Genomic DNA, 20,561 nt, shown 5'->3' on the forward strand with positions numbered 1-20,561 from the left:
GTTACTCATTCAGCAAACATTTATGGAGCACCTGCTACATGCCAGCCACTGTGCTGGACGCTTGGGGACACAATGGTGAGTGACATCAGACATTGCCCATGACCCTCATGGAACTTAAAGTCTAAGAAGTAACAGAGGTGATTAAATCATCACGTAAATAAATATGAAATCAGGTGAGGATAACCGCAAGGAAGGAAAGTAACAGGAACTGTGAGGATGTTTGCCAAAGGGATGTCACCCTGTCTGGTTGTGTCAGGGATATGACACGGTCAGATTTGTGTCTGAAGAGATTAATCTGGTTTCAGTGTTGAAATGTGGTGCAATAATGGGATCAGTTAGGGGACTAGAGCAGAGGTGCCCCGCAGGAAATGTGGATGGCCCAGACCGGGGAGGTGATCATGGAGGCAGAAGTGGAAATATCAGAAATCTTCAGGAGGTGAACTCCATTGAACTTGGTGAAGGATTGCATGAGAGAGAAGAGGGAAGTAAGATTGAGAATGACATCTGGGGTTTAAACCTCCCTCCCTGACCTCTAGGACCTCACAAACACACCATGAAAAATAATATGAAGTATATGCCCCAGTTTAAGCAAAATTAGGGCAGAGATAAATGGGATGTGATAAAATGTCCTGTTGCTGCCCCTTGAGCTGAGTTGCCTGAGAGCCCAGTGTTTGAACATCAGAGTATAATGTATTTGTTGCATAGTCCATAGCCAAAGTCAACACAAGCACCGAGAGTGTAATGTACCACTTGAGAACACAATTTGAATAGTCCAGCTCTGGGTCTAATTGTAAAGTCATTGTGTGGTCCTGTAATATTCTCCATCACCTCCCCCCCACCCCCCCACCCCAAATGCTCTGTGCTCTTTACTTGTCAGAGCTGTTTCCAAAGCCTGAGGGATGTCACGTAACAGCATGCTCTTCAAGGAATTAGCTTTGCAATTTAATGAAGAGAAACTTTTACGACTTCAGCTGTGCTCAGTGTTTATATTTCTCAGACTATACTATAGTTAAGGCTTAGTTATAAAAGCATACACTTAGACTTATATAAGTTATATAACTTATAACTCTATAATATATAACTTGTAACTCTTATAACAGTTATAAAAGTAAACGTTTACTGGGCGCTTGTTAGTATCACTTATAAATATTAACTAACTTGCTATGGACTCATGGGGACTCATTATTGTTCAGTGCTTATATTTATACCCAGGACTTGTTCCTCTGACAAATATTTACTGAGTATTTACTGTATGCTAGGACTGCTTCCAAGTAAACAATATAATATAATAAATTTCTTGTCCTCACAGGGCTTTTGCTCTTTTTGGGAAGATAACTAAGCAAAAACAAGTAATATAGTATATGTATGTATTTATACCACAAAGAATAAAACGGCACAAGGGATGTGGTGAGGCACACTAGAAAAGGCACTTAGCTCAAGAAGACCTTTGAAGGGAAGATATTTGAGCTGAGACAGGATTGATGAGAAAGAATTTTGGGGGCAGAAAGCATTTTGGTTGGGGGAAATAGCAAATGCAATTGCCCGAGGCAGGAAACGGCTTGACTTATTTTACAGCAGGAAAGAGAAAGCCATGTGCCTGGAATGTCTGAGCCTAGGAAAGAGGAGTATCTTTGGGGGTCAAGAGATTAGAAGCTCTTTAGGAACACAGTAAATAACTTGGATTTTATTCTAAATGCAGCGGGAAGCCATTGGAAGGTTTTAAACCAGAAAAGTCACATGATCTGAGTAGGATTTAAGATCGTTCCAGTTCCTGTGTGGCAGATGAACAAGGTAGGTACAGCGGAGTTTAAGAAGAAAGTCTGGTGGTTTGGGCCATCACTTTAGAAGAGAGGTAACAGAAAAGTAGGTGAATTCTCAGTATCTTTTGGATGTGAGCTGACAGGGCTTGCTGGTAGATTCGATACAGGAGATAAAAAACAGAAACAAGGGCAACTTCTGGGTTTTTGATCAAAGCGATTAAATCATGAAGCTCTATACTGAGGATTCAACCCAGATTTCCTTAACATTCCAGCAATCTCTTTTGAAAGGCAAGTATCTAATTGCCTGTTCTGGTGAGGAATTCTTCCTTTTGAAGTGTTATCTTATTATTCTATCTACAGGAAGCAGGGGGAAAGAGAGATTGATATTTATAGGGTGCATTTACATTCAGGTTTGCCTGCCCCAGATGTCTGCTCCAAGCCTTCTGACTGGGTTACTGCTAATAGCTGTGGGGCACTGGTTCTACCAGTGACACTGTCTGCCTTAGGGTCCAGTTCCTTAGTTCTAAAAGAAGACACAGAGCTTGACAATGTTGGCCTGACTGGCCTTCTTGCTGCCCAGTGCTGACTTCTGTTTGCAGTCCACTTCCTGGATCTGGTGTCATGACTTGCCCAAGAAGACGCTGTAAACACGCTCGCTAGCATGCGTTGACAGATTGGTTTCCAGAAGGGAATCTGGGCTGTGTTCAAGGCGTCTGATGGTCCCTGGAGGCCAGAAGATGACAATCTGGACCCTTTGTCTCCTGGCTTTCTACTGTGAGAGGGCCAGGCCCCGGAACTCAGTGCTGTGGTGGAGGGGGTCACCACTGTGGTTTGGACAGAGAGCAGGGTAGGGCAAGCTATCCCCAGGCTGCTCCAGAGTTGGCTTTAGACAAGAGACTAAGGTCAGGCCTGTGGTCGAAGTTACACATGTGTTCCTGGCAGAATTCACATCAGGATTTAGGAAAATATTTTTTTATAACTTCATCTGTGCTTGACAATGATCATTTCTTGGTTGGAGATGCATGGAGGGTCCTTTGGATGTATTCTTACTGTGGATGGAAATCTGAACTCTGACACTGAGTTGGTCATCGTTACCCCTTCAAACTTTGTAATGTCTCTTATTTGGGCCTAGAGGAGAGTGTCAATCAGTCAGGATCCTGGCAGGAAACAAGACTCACCTCTGATGGCTCAAATGCAAGAGAGTTAATGAAGGAGTGACTCACAGATGTATGGGCGGGGCTAAAGGAGCAAAGGGGGTTAAGGTGCCACCCAGAGGCTAGCAGCAGAGTAAGCTGTCACCAACCCGAGGGTGGAAGGGGACAAAGGGCAGAACTGTGATAACCTGAGCCAGGTGAGACCAGGAACCACAGAGGAGGAGCCCTCAGCAGCGGGGGAGGAGTCCCACAGGTACAGTCACTCCAAGAGAAGTAGCCCAAGGTGGGAGGAAGCAAGAAAGGATTACCCAAGCCCTCTCTCCTGTGATCTCCTTTCTGTCTGCCAGGAGAGAGGAGGGAGGAAATGGAGGCCGATGGATCAGGAGGGGCAAACAAAGACCCACCAGCCTAAGAGGAAATGTCATTCTTCACCCAAATCATAGGATTGGCGTTGTCTTTAAACACACAACACACCCCCCCACACACACACACACACCTTCTCCCAAAAAGGAAGTCCAACTTTGTATGTCTCATTATTCCTTGGGAAGTAGTGTTGTGTATGTGTAAGACACAATTATATTTTTAGCTATGTATCTTATCATTTAAAAAAAAAAAAACAGCAAACCAAAATTTGCATTTATTTATTTATAAATTGTATGTAGTATATGTGGGTTACCATGCTACTGTGTTGTGCACAGTGTGACATGGTAGGTAAGAGCCTGGCTCTGTAGCTCAGTTTCTTTGTACGATTGCTATGAAGGTTCCATGAGCATCTACAAAGCCCTTAGCATTGTGCTGGATGTGAAGTAAGCAGAATGGGGGTTATGTTGTAGCATAAAATGTCCCAAACACAAGCTTTTATGAGTGAGATAAAAATATGTAAACAGAAGCTTGGGGACACCTGGGTGGCTCAGTACGTTGAGCATCTGACTCTTAGCTTGGCTCAAGTCATGATCTCAGGGTCATGGGATCGACCCCCCACCCCCCCTTGCTCAGTGGGGCGTCAACTTGGGATTCTCTCTCTTCTCCTCCCGCTCTCATGGGCTCACATGCACGCTCTCTAAGATAAATAAATCTTAAATATATATATATATATATATATATATATATATATAGCCCAGGCCCTGGCACATTGTCAGTACTCAGTAAAATATTGCATGTGGTTATTGCTGCAAAAGTAATAGTCATTGTATTTAAATGACCAAAGAGAAAAAAAAAATCCATAATCATCTCAGATCACTGTAAAAAATATGTTGGCATATTTTTAGAACTTTTCCTAGAGATTCCATATACACACATACATATGTTGCCTAATTAGAATCATTGTACATTCCATTGTAGGCCCGTTTTTTAGTGGCTATGAAATATAACATCTTATAGGCTCATAATAATTTATTCACCCAACCCTATTGCTGGTTATTTATGTTTTTTTTTTTCTTTTTTTTTTTTAAGATTTTATTTATTTATTTGACAGAGACACAGCGAGAGAGGGAACACAGGCAGGGGGAGCGGGAGAGGGAGAAGCGGGCCTCCCGCTGAGCAGGGAGCCCGATGCGGGGCTCGATCCCAGGACCTGGAATCATGACCTGAGCCGAAGGCAGACGCTTAACGACTGAGCCACCCAGGCGCCCCTTTTTTTTCAATTTTAAACAACACTGTGATGAATATTTTTTAACAGCTTTATTGGAATATACAGTTAACCCTCGAACAACACGGGTTTGAACTGCGCAGGTCTGCTCATGCATGGATTTTTTATGCTACAGTACTATAAATGTATTTTCTTTTCCTTATGATTTTCTTTTTTTTTTTTTTAAAGATTTATTTATTTGAGAGAGAGAGAGTACACGTGAGAGCATGAACGGGGGGAGGAGCAGAGGGAGAGAGGGAGGCAGACTCCCCACTGAGCAGGGAGCCCAACTAACCAGGCTCCATCCCAGGATCCTGAGATCATGACCTGAGCAGAAGGCAGACGCTTAATCAACTGAGCCACCCAGGTGCCCCTCCTTATGGCTTGCTTTCTTTCTTTTTCTTTCTTTCTTTCTTTTTCTTTCTTTCTTTCTTTCTTTCTTTCTTTCTTTCTTTCTTTCTTTCTTTCTTTCTTTCTCTTTCTTCCTTCCTTCCTTCCTTCCTTCCTTCCTTCCTTCCTTCCTTCCTTCCTTCCTTTCTTTCTTTCTTCCTTCCTTCCTTCCTTCCTTCCTTCCTTCCTTTTCTTTCTCTCTCTCTCTTTCTTTCTTTCTTTCTTTTTCTTTCTTTCTTTCCTCCCTCCCTTCCTTCCTTCCTTCCTTCCTTCCTTCCTTCCTTCCTTCCTTCCTTCCTTAGATTTTATTTATTTATTTGACACAGAGAGAGAGAGCACAAGCAGGGGGAGCAGCAGGTAGAGGGCAAAGGAGAAGGAGGCCCCTTGCTGAGCAGGGAGCCCAATGTGGGGCTCAATCCCAGGACCTGGGGATCATGACCTGAGCCGAAGGTAGACACTTAACTGACTGGTTCACCCAGGCGCCCCTCCTTACAATTTTCTTAATAACATTTTCTTTTCTCTAGCTTACTTTATTGTAAGAATACAGTGTATAATACATATAACTTACAAAACATGTGTTAATTGACCATTTATGTTATTGGTAAGACTTCCTTCTAGTCAAAAGTAGGCTTTTAGTTGTTAGGTTTTGGGGGAGTCAAAAGTTGTATTTGGATTTTCTTTTTTTTTTTTTTTTAAAGATTTTTTATTTATTTATTTGACAGAGAGAGAGACAGCAAGAGCAGGAACACAAGCAGGGGGAGTGGGAGAGGGAGAAGCAGGCTTCCTGCCGAGCAGGGAGCCCGATGTGGGACTCGATCCCAGGACCCTGGGATCATGACCTGAGCCGAAGGCAGACGCTTAACGACTGAGCCACCCAGGCGCCCTGTATTTGGATTTTCAACTGCCAGAGGGTTGGCACCACCGAGGCCTGAGTTTTCCAAGGATCAACTCTAATTTACATACCATAAAATTCACCCATTCAAAGTGTGCCTTTAATGGCTTTTAGTGTATTCAGAGTTGTGTAACCATCACCAGAATCTAATATTTTTGTCACTTCAAAAATAAACCTGTACCCATCATAGCCCTCCCCATCTCCACCCCTCCTAGACCCAGGCAACCATTAATCTACTTCCTGCCTCTCTAGATTTGCCTAAATTCTAGACATTCCATATAAATGGGATCATACAATATGTCATGTTTCGAGACTGGCTTGAATCACTTAACATAATGATTTCGAGGTTCGCCCATGTTGTAACATTGCTATTACATAATTTCTTGTTATTGCTGTAGATCTCATAGTATGGACACATTTTATTCTTCCATTTGTCAGTGATGGATATTTGGGCTGTGTTCGTGATGTTTATAAATTAATCTGTGTACACATCTGAATTATTTCCTTTGAAGACACGTCTGACCATGAAAGCGCTGGGTCAAAGATGATGCACATAATTTCTAAACTTTTAATCATCAAACATAATGCACATAATTTCTAAACTTTTAATCATCAAACACGTCTGACACAGCCTGTCATTTGAGCACACTAATTACTTCTTTTGTCATTTGAAGGGTCACTGCTTTTCATCTAATGAACTACGAAACTTTTGTGTTTCTGTGACACCAGGCGATATTTGCAGCTCCTAATCTTCTACAGAACTATCCCTTGTGAATTCTATCCTATTTTGGGTGCCTGAGACTCTGGTGGGCAGTGGTATTCCTAAAGGGAACTAACTGTATTTACTTGTATCGATCTTTATCATTTCAACCAGAAACCCCCTACAGTCAGTCTGGCATTAATAAAAATCAACAAAGACTTGTCAGCAGCAGATGGTCTCTTGAAATTGTCTCATTTTGCCCTTTTAAGTACATTTTTCTGACTACCAACCTCCTGAAAGAATTTTGAGCCAAGGCTTCACGGCACACAGGCAGCTGAGTATCATTAAGCACATCACCTTATTTATTTAAAATATGTTCTATAGATAAACTGACTTTTCCCTTCCTTTAAGAATTTGAAGATAAGTGAAAATTTGTTTTCTACATGCTGTGGTTTTTAATCCAACATAGCTGTTACACTCTTAGGGTGGCCACCTGGGTAATATCTAGTCACACTTTTCCTTTATTATATGAGAGGATCCTGCAGGGAAGGCAGCTGGTGGATAAACACCAAGCTTAAGCCTTACTTGGTGTGAATCCTGGATAATGTTTACAAATAGAATGGTCTCTGCAGCAACCAACTCGCTGCAGATAAGAGAGCCACCTCATTTACAGCCGCATTTCATCTTTCCAAAGCCAGAAACACAGTCATTGAATCATGGTGAATAGAACAGCTTATTATTATTCCTTATGACGCCCTCACCTTCACCCCCGGAGTCTCTTCCTCCACTGATCTTTCAGGTCACAAGCAATAAAAGTGATTAAAATACTTTGTTCTTTGTACAAAGACCCATCGACTGTGCTTCTCGAGGCTCCCGATGTTGTTGTCAGTCCTCCTGATGGGTTTGCCTTCATCTTTACTCCACTAGCCCCTTGGGAAGAGCTCCATGCCTTTGTGAAACTGCTGGCCTAGAAGCGAAGAAAGTCTAGCAGGGACTAGTAAGTGTTTGACGTCTCCTGCATGTCACTTACGAGAAGCATTTTTACACAGGCTATCCATTTCAACCTCACAACTCCCCACGAAGTAGGTGCTGTTATACCCATTGTAAAAATGAGAAAGTTGAGGGACATCTGCTCTGTGCCTCTTGGCTGCCAGAGTGTAAAAAAATTCTAAGTGAATACAGACTTCTTATGATTTCAGCGTACAAAGTATGCTTATTCCTAAGCGTTAATAAAGGTAAACTGCTTGCTAATTTCTTTCCTATCAGTTAGAGACAGTGGCCAAAGCCTTTTAAAATAAATGCTGCAATGTTGTATTCTCCACGATGCAGAGTTCGGAGATAATGCCCCTCAAAAAAGAAGAGAGGTTCTATGGCCAAGAAATTTGGGAACTGTTGGGTTAAATTAAATTATGCAAGATTCTTGATTGCAGACCTTCTCAGAGACTCTAATATAGGATGTACATTGTGAAGCCCTAACATGGGTAGGACATAAATACTTTTTTTGTGGGACACCAATTAACATTTTAAAGAGCTGGTTTTTGTGACACACACAGTCAGAATGAACTTCTTAATGGCCATTCTTTTTGGGTTTAATTTTTTAATAGGTTCAGAGGACACAGAGGTATTTAGTGAAAAAAAATATGTCTCCCTTTAACCTTTACCTCTACATTAGGAGAAGGAAGGGAAAAATGAAGGGGGGGAAATCGGAGGGGGAGATGACCCATGAGAAACTATGGACTCCGAGAAACAAACTGAGGGTTCTAGAGGGGAGGGGGTGGGAGGATGGGTTAGCCCGGTGATGGGTATTGAGGAGGGCACGTTCTGCATGGAGCACTGGGTGTTATGCACAAACAATGAATCATGGAACGCTACATCAAAAACTAATGATGTACAGTATGGTGACTAACATAACATAATAATAAAAAAAAAATATTTACCTCTGAGATTCTCTTGAGAAACAACCATTGATTTCAAGATCTGAGATATCCTATGCATGTGCTGCAACCATGTTTGTACGTATGTATGTGCATATATGTGTGAGTATATATATGTTTCGATTTTGAGCACACTATATACATTTTTCTGCACCTTGCTTTTTAAATTTAATATATATTGGAAGTCACTCCATATCAAGACACATGATGCTGTGTTACTTGTTTTAAGACCCACTTAATATTCTATTGTATGGTTGTGCCCTCATCCATTTAACCAGTACCCGACATACGGACAAGTAGAATATAATATTTCTAATTTTTCCTGCTAGGAACAGTGCTTCAGTGGGTGCCCTTGTGCATCTGTCTTTGTCCCCATGGTGCTTCTTGTATCAGCCTTTGATAAAAACCAAGGGCATAAGATAATAATAATAATAATAGTAATAATAATATGTGACGCTGACGATCTGGCTTGATCCAGAGATATTGAGAATTTAGAGTTCTGGAGACCTATAGATCCAAATCCTAAAAAAAATGTATTGTCTGAAGTTGTTTAAGATAGAAGAAACAAAATATAGATTATTTTTTCAGAGATAAGAAAAATTAAGGTTTTTTAAAAAATCCATTTCAATGAAGAAATAACGAGGTTTGAAGTTAATAATTGTATGTGTGTTCCTGCTCGTGGCAAAATGAAACTTGAGGCATCGGACCTCTAAGAACCGGGATTTCCTACATGCATAACCTTTGATTCTTGATTCAAACCATAAAGCAGACTCTTTATTCACCCTGGGTTGGAAGCAATGGTTTCGCTTCCTCACAATCTTGTCTTGCTTCTCATTTCTGCCAAATAGCATTTAACTGATGCCCAATCTTTAAGCCTTGTTTTTTCTCTTGAACATATTTCTCCCTTTTCTTTTTTGTGTACTGAATAGGAAAAAATAATAAAACAGAGAGTAACTCTTCATGCAACAAGAAATATAGTATTTCTTTTTTAAAAAGATGTTGATGTCTAGTTGGAAGTCTGCTAGAGAATGTGATAGATTTTTGTGATATTTTGTTAAATGGCTTTATTGATCATGTCTTCCATATTATTTTAATCAGTTTGATCAATGGGGGTTCAATCTTAGCGCACGCTGAGCAAATTTCCTTGAGGCCAAATTACTATCAGGACATCATGTAATTTCAGTGTATTTTACGTTGGCTGGTCCTCCTTTGGGAGAGTGTCAAGTGGTACATTGTAGCCACCACTCATCATAAAGTGCCATTACTATAGGTTAGGCGCTCTGCGTGTGGTGTCTGATCATTTGTACAATATGTTCAGTATCCTATGATCCTGTATTAATAGGTGGGTACTGCTGTTCTCCCCATTTTATACATAAAGAAACCAAAGGACAGGACAATCAAGTAAGTCCCTCTAGACCACTCAGCTAGGATGTTATCGAGCTAGAATTTGAACCCATTCTTTTAAAATCTTGACCAAATACGAGATGGCCTGATTCTTCAGGTCGTATTTGGATTCTTCGAAGCCTGAAGATATGTAATCAACAGTGCGAGAAGAGGTTTTGTCACTGCTCCAGTCGAGTTATACCTAGCAGTGTGTGGAGGGTCCCCAGAGCACACAGCCCTCCACAGTGGGGCGCTGTGTTCTCCTACATCTAAGCTCGCTAGGCCAGAGGATGGAACAAGCTCAATGACACAGGTGACTCTTTCAAGGAAGGAGATGCTTTGACCCTTTTGTGAACTCCCCTGGGACAGAGGTCATCAGCTACAGGGATGTCCAATCATAACTGTATGTCAGTTAGATGGGCAGGTCCCTCACCATGTTCTAATAGAAACAGTCGCCAAAATTTTCCCTCAAGAATTTTTACAAATATTAGCTGCTCCCTCCCTGTGTTTTAATGTGTAGAAATGGTCCGGATGCCTAGAACCCAGTGTGACATTAAGTTTTCAGATTTCCCCTTTGTGTCCAGGGGCTGATGGAGGGTCATTATGTAAATCCTGTGGATTAAGGTGTTTTCAGGTCACAAAGAGGAATTTGACCAGAGGATTCCCAGAAACACGAGTCTAATTTGATTCTGATCCTGGGCTCTTAATCACTGCTGTGCTGCGGGCCTCTGGTCATTTGCATTTGTCCTCTGGGCAGTATAAACCCATCTACTGCTGGAAAAATCTCAAAAACTGTATATCAAGGGAACGAACACCTAATGAGAGCCAGGAACTATTAGATGCTCCATATCCCTATAAAAAAGGGATTGTTGGCACCGTTTCACCAATGACAAACTACCGGCTGCTGAAACTCAAATGGTGAAATGCCCAAACCAGGATTCAGATGCAGGGCTTTGCAAACCCTTGCTTCCGTATGCAGTCATTCCACATGTTCTGTTGCCTCCCCAAACAAGCGAGATGCAGGAATCAGAGCCGAGAGGGAGTCTCGATTGCCAGGTTCAGTTTCCTGCCAAGGCAGGATGTAATTGCAGGGCTGAGTCTAGAGCCTATGATAAGCTGATACTAAACTTGTTCTTGGCAGAACATCTGGGACGTGTCGGGGTTAGGGCAGGAGAGGGGGAGGAAGAGGCTTAGGTGCAAGGATCCCTTCATAACCTCTGTTCTCCTCTTGCTTGAGCGTGACATTTCCTGAAGGACGGTCCTAAATATTCAGTGGTCTCTCAGATGTGATATAGAGGTCTTCAAAACATTCAGGCCTGGAGACATGGTTGTGATAGTATGAGTTGTTTTGCTGTATCTGAACTTGGTCTTCATCTCTTCTTGCGACCCTGGCTTGGGTTATTTGGATGTGATGTCATTTGGATGTGATGTCTGTTGTGATGTAACAGGTAACGTTGTGAAACAGGCTGCCGACGCTTTCCCTGTTGACCACACCTGTCCCCAACACTGTCCTAGGTTAACAAGGAATCAAGCACCAGTCGAAGCGCTTTGTTTTTGTAACTTTAGCTCTGGTTTCCTTCTTTTTTGCAGAAGAGAAATCAATAGATATGCTGCTTTTATATAACATTTAATTCCTAATAGGTATCATTTCCTTTGTTTGATTTTCTTATTATCTGGAAGAATGTTAGATGAGGATATACTCTTGCTTTTACAATTTTTTTTCTTCTTCTTCCTTCCCTTTCTTTCTTTCTCCCCCCGCGGCTCCCCACCCCCTCCGGCCACCGCCTCTCTTTCTCTCTTTCTTTATTTCTTTTTCAAAGATTGAAGGGTTCGATGCTTTGTGGCTAGCCACACAAAGGCAGCTATAAATTTGAGAAACTCCACAATGCGCCATGCTTCATTCTCCACTTTGTTTCCCCCAGTGATCGTCATTTTGTCGGGGTAATCGCTAACTGGAGGACTCCTCACTGAAAAGAGGAACACAGCACAAGGCTGCGGGGCTTCCTGATACCCTATTGTTTGAGCCCTGCTTTGATTTTCCTTTTCTTCGACGTGTGAGCTGGGCTCTGTCATTTGCTTTTCTCTCCTCTCATCGATCTTGCTGGAGACCCTAGTTTAACTGAAACATAAATTTCATCAAGCCAGCCAGGTGAAGAGGAATCTATTTTCCTGAAATTGGTCTTTCGGGGCGAGGTTTCTCAGTGTAAAATGTTGTGGAGGAAATTCTTGCTGCTTTTTGGGGTAAGGGGTGGTGAATAAGGGTAGAGTTTTGAGAAGAATAAGGTTTTCCTTTTTTGTTGTTGTTGTTGCTGGGTGAACTGGGGACACCCCGGACCCTGGAGCCTCGACTCAGCCTGTCCCAAAGATGTCACCGAAGGCTCTTGGTTTTGTCAAGGGAAAGAATTCCAGCACAGACACAGCACAATGAATGAGCAACACAAGTGGGAAAGTTTATTAAAGCCAAAGTACACTCTCTAGATATGAGAGCAGGTGAGCTCAAGAGACAGAGAGAGCTGCATACCCTGGGTGTTGGATTTCTATTTTTTATTGACAGTTGTTAACTAGGGGCTGGAATATTCATTACTTGGGGCCGGTATTTCTTGGAAACAAGGTTTCCCATTTTTTCTTCCTTATTTGGTCAGGGGTTTCCCAGTTGGTCATGACACCTGCCATCTTGGGCCTGTCTAGTGTGATCTGCCTTCTTGTGGAGTGCTGCCCAGACAGGCCTCTGACTTTCCCCATAGCTGGCCATGACTTCCCTGTTGTTGGCCTCCAGGTATCCTGTTAGAACCTAACTGAACTGCATACTCTAACATGATTACAAGGGCAGAACCAAGCATCTTTTTTTTTTTTTTTAAAGATTTTATTTATTTATTTGAGAGAGAAAGAGAGAGCGCACAAGTTGGGGGGAGAGGCAAAAGGAGAGGGAGAAGCGGGCTCCCCGCTGAGCCAGGAGCCCAATGTGGGGCTCGATCCCAGGACCCCAAGATCATAACTTGAGCCGAAGGCTGACGCTTAACCCGCTGAGCCACCCAGGCACCCCTGTAGAACCAAGCATCCTAATGGTTCTCCATTCATCTTAAAATTTAGGCAGCCAGCAGCACTTGATTACAGGCCTCATGTGGTGCGGACAGCTTGGGAGCATAAGCGCTAGTGAGGAAGACAGATAGTATATCCATAAGCAGGCAAACAAACACAAATGTGACTGTGGAAATAAACACAGCACAGACGCATACCATGAAGCAAAACAACGGGTGGAAGGTGGTGACTATGGGCTGCTTGAGCTAAAGAAACCTAAGTCTTCGCTTTTGCGTTGAACCAAAAGGCAACTTTGCAAATATCTGCCTGGGATAAAAGCTTTCCAAGAAGGAAGTGCCATTGCAAGTGCCTGAGGCAAGAACAAGCCTGGCATGTTTGAGAGACAGGAACATGGAAGCTGTTCTGAAAGAGAAGAGGAGCCGGTTTGTGGTGAAGAGAATGAAGGCACTACTGACAAAGGAAAAGGACTGGCTCAGGAACCTAAAGGAAGAAGACGAAAAGAATCGCACGCACTCTCTGGCTAGTACACTGTATGGTGCAGATGTATTTTTTGAAAGAGCTTTAGTGAGATGTAATTTACGTAACCAACATCCCATGAAAAATGTTTATGCATTCGAAATGTTACCCATTTAAAATGTACAGTTCAATGGCATTTAGTACATATTATGGCAACCATTGCCATCATCTCTCCTTAGAACATTTCATCATCCCCAGTAGAAACCCAGTACCTATTAGCAGTCACTTTCCATGCTCCCAACCCCAACTCTAGACTGAGGCAACCATAATCAACTTTCTGTCTCTGCATATTTGCCTATTCTGAACATGGGATCATACAATCTGTGGTCTTTTCTGACTTCGCTAGAATGATGTTTTGGAGGTTTTTTCCTATGTTGTAGCACTATTCATATTTCGGTCCTTTTTATTGCCAAATAATATCATTGTATGGATATACCGCATTTTATATATCCATTCATCAGTTAATGGACATTTGGACTTTTTCCAACTTGGGGCTATTTTGAATAATGCTGCTATGAACAGTCGTGTACAAGTTTTTGTGTGGACATATGTTTTCATTTCTCTTGGGTTAAATACCTAGCAGTAGAACTTCTGGATCATTTGGAAACTTTATGTTTAATATTTTGAGAAACTGCCACATGGTTTTACATTTACACCAGCGAAGTAGGAAGGTTACAATTTCTCTGTATCCTTAGTAACACCTATTACTGTGCATCTTTTTGGTGATAGCCGTACTGGTGGGTGTGAAGTGGTAGCTCATGGTTTTGATTTGCATTTCTCTAATGACCAATAATACAAATATTTTTTTCATGTGCCTATTAGCCATTTGTATGTTTTCTTTGGAGAAATGTCTATCTAAATCCTTTGCCTATATTTTTATGGGGGTGTATTCTTTTTATTATTGAGTTATAAGGTTTCTTTTTACATTCTGGAGCTACATTCTTTATTAAACATATGATTTGCAAATATTTCTCCCAAGACAGCAGGTTATCTTTTCACTTTCTTGATGGTGTCCTTTGAGGCACAGAAATTTTTAATTTTAGCGCAGTCTAATTTATTGATTTCTTTTTTGCTTTTGCTTTTGGTGTCTTATCTAAGAAATCTCAAGGATGCTATGATTTACTACTGTGTTTTCTTCTAAGAGTTTTATAGGTTGTTTTTTGTTTTGGTTTGTTTTGTTTTTGCTCTTAAATTTAGGTCTGTGATATACTTTGTTATTTTTTTGTTTATCCAATGAGGTAGGTAACCAAATTCATTATTTTTCATGTAGCTATCCACCAGTCCCAATATGATCTGTTGAAAATACCATTCTTTCCCTATTGAACTATGTTGGCCCCTTTGTGGAAAATCGATTGACTGTGAACATTAGAGTTTATTTCTGGGTTCTCAAGAGAATGCATCTTTAATTGATGGTGTTTTCCTAAGATGGGGTGAAGCCTTCAGAAAGCCAAGCTCTGGTGGGTGAGTAAAGCACCTGGTAACTATCAGATAAATTCTGGATTGAAGGGGCTTCATTTTTGGGGGGCTATAACATGTATTTATGGATGATGGCTCTGGTATTACTTAACAGCACTGGAAGGAATCTTAGGCAATTCCTAGACCCTTGATAGGACTACATTTTAGCCATTCTTGACAGGGCCATACCTTTTCTAGAGCTTACTTTCTCTTTCCTTTTTACTGCTGTAACATAACCTAGGTTGAAGAGATGAGATTTACAGAGGTTGGAGTTTGCACATTTAAATTAAATGATACATATAACAATGTGAATAGAACAGAATGGGCAGATATTTGAGATCAGATGACCACACAAATTCAAGGGTAAGGATTTCTCAATTTAGCAAGGTTTTTGAAATAAGCGGGAAGAAACATAGACACTGGGCATTCATCCTCCAAGATTCAGGCTTCTCCCTAAAGCCTTTCCCTTGGGGCGGGCGCCTGGGTGGCTTAGTTGATTAAGTGATCAGGTCATGATCCTGGGGTCCTGGGATGGAGTCCCACATTGGGCTCCTCCTGCTCTGTGGGGAGCCTGCTTCTCCCTCTCCCTCTGCCTGCCACTACCCCTGCTGGTGCTCTCTCTTTCTGTCAAATGAATAAAATCTAAAAATAAAAAATAAAGCGTTTCCCTTGGGAAATTTCTTTCTGGACCATCCGTATGTAAGTAAACACTCCAAAATGCATCAGTATCTCTGGATCATCTCCTAAACTCAGGTTCCAAATGTCTTCCTGAATATTCACACTAGGACACCTACTAATACCGAAGATCCCAAACAGAAGAGTTATCTCTGACATCTTCTAAGAGGAAACAATTTATCCATTGCTACAGGTCTTATCTCACCCCTGAGATTTCCATTCTTCTGGTCTCCAGCTGATTCTCCTGACATAGTGCAGTAACCTCTGACCAGACACTTCCCATGGAGTTTATCTTCCAGGTAGATTGGGTTAATTTTGTTGGAAAACCTCCTTGATTGCATCAGCCTTTGCACCCCCAAATCTTCATTGCCACTAGGATAGAACCTAGACTTAGCTTAAACTTCAACATTCTTGTCCACCTGGTCTTTCGTTTGCTTTCCAAGCCTGGGCTCTCACTTCTTCCATACTCATGTTTCACTTCTAACCAAACACAGTTCTTGCGTTGTTTCCTGGACATGCCTCGACCTTTTCTGCCTTGGGGCTTCATTCACCCTTTGCCCCCCCCCCATAATATGTTTGGCACTCTGCCTCCCTTCTCCTTATACAAATATCCCTGTTTTTTCCCAAGATGATATAAATCCTGTATCTTCTCTTTAGTTCAGAGTTAAATGATGGGTCCAAGTCCCAAGCCTTAATAGCTTAGTTACATCATGGAGAATTGCAAACTGGCAATCCACAGGCTGACTCCAGTTTATAAATATGTTTCTTTCATCCATATAGTGTTTCAAAACTTTTTTTGCATTAGTTGCCAGCAGTTAAAAACCTGAGGTTTTACATTTAGGAAAAACAAACAAACAGATTTCCAGCCAATTTGAAAAAAAATTCCATTCCCACATGGCCACTATGTATGTTTGTTCTATTGAGCTGTCCCATTCAGCCAAAATGTGTGTGTGTGTGTGTGTGTGTGTGTGTGTGTGTGTGTGTGTGTGTTTGTACCAGCACCATTGCCCTGTGTCTGATACCCTTCACTCATCTACATTTCCCATACCGCCCCTGTGGGAATTTGACTGGGCAGTTAGTCCTATAAAATCTTATGATTTTTCTTTGTCATCTTGAACTGTTAAATCATTCTTCCATTGCTCTTCACTGTTGGTATATTTGTCTTGGATGCCTGTTAAACTGAAATGCTCATAGCATAGTACCTACGGTGAAATCTTGTATGTGTAAGATACTAAATAAATGCAGAGGTAACTTAACCTCCCATTCCTTGCTCATAATATCCCACCCTTTGGGGCACCTGGGTGGCTCAGTTAGTAAAGGGTCCGACTCTTGATCTCAGTGTCATGAGTTTAAGCCCCAAGTTGGTCTCTGGGCTGGGTGTGGACCCTACTTAAAAAAAGAAAAAAAAAAAAAAACCAGAATATCCCACCCTTTGCTTACATGGATTTAAAGTAGTATTTTTGAAAGATCTGTATCACAAGGGTATAGAAGAGGAATCCAAATAAAGAACCAGGACCAAAGAAACAAAGAGAATGCAATAAACATGGTTGCCATAATTTCATGTATAAAGAGAAAAGAGGGATAAGATATACTTTATTTCAGGGAGAACCAAATCTGCAAGCTGAACCCACAAAAGGGTCACTGACCAGTGTTCTGGCTTCATTATTTATTTGTTGGATGTAACTGGTTTTTATTTTTAAATGACATTTTCTTTCAAATGAAATAATCAATTCAGGGCTTTCAGTAACGTCATCATAATGGAAATTAAGTCTTCCATTTTATTTCAGTTGATTTTAAAAATAACTCTGTGGGTCACAGTTGGTTAACATTTATTGCTTTTATTTTTAGGAGTTGGCAAAGGGACCTGTCTCTATTTTTCCACCAACGGTTTCCAGGTTTTCAGTGTCTTCCTCTCTCCATGAAGTTTCCCAGCATGGAGTGCCGGGCACTGTCCCGTTGGTGACCAGTTCCCAAGATGGTCCTGTATTTTTCAGTGTTTTATCATTAATATGAGGTGAGGCAGATCTACAATCCATTTGAAGCTTTCCCTTAGTCTAATACGGATACCTGGCATACTTTCCTTCTAATGTGACTCCATAATAGCCTCTTAGACTAAAGATTTTAAGAGGAAATCTCTTTAGGACTCTAAATGGTTGTAATCATGACTATCATCCATGTAAGCACCTCGTAAGGGAAAATGTTGCGCTGAAGAAGCAGCTCTTAAGGCTGGAAGCTCTGATGAAGGTCTCAGAATACAATGGTGCTTTTTGGCACCCAGAGTATTTGTTACTCCTACACTAACATGGGTTTGGAACACGAGGTCTCCTTTGACCCATGAACCTCAGAATTGTACATGCTCACCGACTAAAAGATACTTCCATTGAATCATTGTTACATCTGGTGCTACCGCTCTTGAGATTTTTCTTTAAATTTGCTGCCTTTTTTAAACTAAAAAAAAATTTTCTTGGGTAACTTTACATGACTACTATAAAAGGAATACCAATCTTCATAGCCTAAAATTGAACATTATTGGAATATTAACTGCAATGAAAGCACACCAATATTATTCAGTTCTGTCTAGGTCCTCTTGCCCCCCAGAGGCTCTGCTTTCTCTCTGTACCATAGGGGATAGAATTGGTTTTAGAGAGGGGCTACACATATAATAGCACCAAACTGAGACTGCCCGAGGGCTATTCAGAGGGATTAAAAGAGGACCAGAAACTGATAACTTTTTACCCTGGGATGCAATGTTACTTAGGGGCCCCTCTGGGGATCCCATGATGTCATCTCAAGCAGGGACACAAGCACCACCCTTTAGCGATCCCTGGATGGATTGGCAGTTTCTGCCACCCCCAGTGTATTTCAGAAAATGTTGGTGAAAGCTTTCATCCTTAAGTTAAGAGGGAATTGAGGTAAGTGAACTTGCAGAAAAATATCTCCACTGTGAACGCCTGCATGAAGTTTGCTCTTTAAAGAAAGGTGTTACAGGGGGCGTCTGGGTGGCTCAGTGGGTTAAGCATCTGCCTTCGGCTCAGGTCATGATCTCAGCGTCCTGGGATCCAGCCTCGCATTGCATTGGGCTCCCTGCTCAGCGGGGAGTCTGCTTCTCCCTCTCCTTCTGCCCCTCCCCCCTGCTCCTGCGCTCTCTCTTGCCCACAGTCTCAATCTCTCTCAAATAAATAAAACCTTTAAAAAATAAAAATAACAAAAAAGAAAGAAAGGTGTTACAGCAGTGGCCCAGATCAGACTGGTTTAACTTTCCTGTCTCCCTCCTTCAATTTTTCCCTTCCTCCTTCCTTCCTTTTTTCTCTCACTCCTTTCTTTGTCTTTCTCCTTTCTTCCCTTTCTCTTTTCTCTTGCTTCTCTTCCTCCTTCCCACTGCTTATTAGTCATCTTCACAGAACACACACCTGTGGGAGTGTGTTTGTGATCATTAAGTGCAGGAGCAGACTTCAGATGTCCCCAGGGTATGACCTGTAATTCCCAGTTTACCTAGTTCTGTGATATTCTTAGGGCTGCAGCAAAGTTCTCAGCAATGATGCTTGTTTAGGGTATTTTTTAAAGTTCTGTGTCTCACTGCAGCTTTTACCCACCTCCCCATCTTCTAAGAAAGTAAACTAAAGTCTAAGGAAATTGAAATTGGGCATTGAACTACAGGTTCACGGGGCTCTGTTGGCATGAGCAAAGCCGATGCATGCGTGCTCAGTGATTTCTGAAACCCAGGTGACAGTTCTTTCCCCTAAACAGAATTTTAGCTTTTAATTTTTCAGTTAGTTATGTCTTTGGCATTGGAGAAGCAGTTTGCAGAGAAAAGATAGTCAACATTTGTTGGCTTTTCTATTCAGCTCTACTTCAGTCTTCTTCTTTGGGGAATTGCCCAGCCAAGGTCTATTTTCCTAGTTGCTGAAGGAGCAGCCATTTTATACCACAGGACCCTGTTCTCTTTTAAGTTTTGATTTGTCCAGGGACAGGCACCTGACTCCAGGTAGACCAATTGGACCTCTTCCTGGGATGCTTGAACTTGGGACCCTGAAGGTTGAGGTTTTCTCTTTCCAGGGACTGAAGTTATAAAAGGTGAAGCTTGGGAGCTGTTGTGTTTTTCCACACATTACAGCCCTGTAATTATATTTTTCTTTCTTATGATTTCCTTAATAACATTTTCTTTTCTGTAGCTTACTTCATTGTAAGAATATAGTATACAATACATATAACATAGAAAATATGTGTTATTCAATTATTTATGTAAGGTTGTATCAGTAAGCAAGGCTTCTGGTCAACAGTAGGCTATTAGTAGTTACATTTTGGGAAGTCAGAAGTTATCTGTGAATTTTTGACCACGTGGGGTAGGATTGGCACTGCCTTTTTTTTTTTAAAGATTTTATTTATTTATCTGACAGAGAGAGACAGCTAGAGAGAGGAAACACAAGCAGGGGGAGTGGGAGAGGGAGAAGCAGGCTTCCCACGGAGGAGGGAGCCCGATGGAGGGCTCGATCCCAGGACCCTGAGATCATGACCTGAGCCGAAGGCAGACACTTAACGACTGAGCCACCCAGGCGCCCCAGGATTGGCACCCTTAACCCTGTGTTGTTCAAGAGTCAACTATGATAGTCTTTCCCCATATTACAAATTAGAACCTGAGGCCCCAAAAAGTTAGGAAATATTCTCAGAATTACCCAGCTAGTAAAGGGCAGAAGCAGGACTTGAACCTATGATGGTCTAACTTCAGAGTTTATTGGTTTTCCCAGTTTCACCAATGTAACCTCCCTACTCACAATTCTTTGATTTTTCTCTTATTTGTGCTAGTTGCCTTTTGTTGTAAAGGATGGACTGAAGATGGACTGAACTGACTGGCAATCTCTTCCAGGATTTATAAAGATGGAAGGAACCTTCCAGGTTAAGTTCTCCAAACCTTAACTTATTTTACAGATCAGGAGCTATAGCCTAAGAAGCAAGGATATGTGCCCAAGGTCACCTAGCTAGGGTAAGGCAGTCCTGTAACTTGAATTTATCTTCTAGCACCAAGATGTTTGCTTTTT

The 20,561-nt window shown here is 41.6% G+C and overlaps 1 protein-coding gene across 1 annotated transcript in view; it reads left to right on the forward strand.

Moving 5' to 3' along the window:
• FRMD4B (FERM domain containing 4B) overlaps positions 1-20,561 on the forward strand; it is a 323,175-nt gene that overhangs the window by 45,779 nt on the left and 256,835 nt on the right. The gene's annotated exons all lie outside the window — the stretch shown is intronic.

Source organism: Halichoerus grypus, chromosome 1 (genome assembly GCF_964656455.1).
Source record: "Halichoerus grypus chromosome 1, mHalGry1.hap1.1, whole genome shotgun sequence".
NCBI classification, from domain to species: Eukaryota; Metazoa; Chordata; class Mammalia; order Carnivora; family Phocidae; genus Halichoerus; species Halichoerus grypus.